We start from the raw sequence: 786 nt of genomic DNA on the forward strand, positions 1-786 counted from the left end.
TATATATATAAGACGCGTGCAGACAGGCGAGAAAATAAACAGATGCAATGATACAGAGAGTTATGCGGGTAGGCATAGAAAATTGTTGTAGGAAAAGATACATAAATAGATATATGAAAAGATAAAAGATAAAATAAACACACGAACGCAGACTACAACACAGACACACATGTATTATGTGTAATGTGCACACACATACATACATACCCACGCACATTCACAGAAAAACAAACAAAACGTGAGTTGTACGAACGCGCACGTATAAACAAAGATTAGGAGCAACGACCAAAAGGGAAGCCTAATCAAAAACTATATTACTATAAAACGAGTATGTGAGAATCGTTGATTAACATATAAGGAAATTAAGTAGTAAAATTCAATGCGCATACACACATATGCACGTGTGTGTGTGTATTCTGTTATTCTTTTACTTGTTGCAATCATTTGATTGCGGTCATACTGTATAGACACACACACACATACGCACGCACACACACACGCACACACATAGATAGATATACATATATATATATGCACACACATAGATATATGTACATATTATACATATATATAGATATACATATATATAACACGACACAATGAAGTAGAGAAATTTGAAAAGACAACACGAAACCGGTTATTTCTCAAAATACAATGTTTATATACCAAAAAGATTTTTCTAACATTTTTCTGACATAATTTAGATATGTACTTTAACCATGTAACACAAGCCTTCTGTAGTTTTTTCACTCTTATAATCTTTTATATATATATATATATATATAT

This window comes from Octopus bimaculoides, chromosome 20, assembly GCF_001194135.2.
Source record: "Octopus bimaculoides isolate UCB-OBI-ISO-001 chromosome 20, ASM119413v2, whole genome shotgun sequence".
Classification (NCBI taxonomy): domain Eukaryota; kingdom Metazoa; phylum Mollusca; class Cephalopoda; order Octopoda; family Octopodidae; genus Octopus; species Octopus bimaculoides.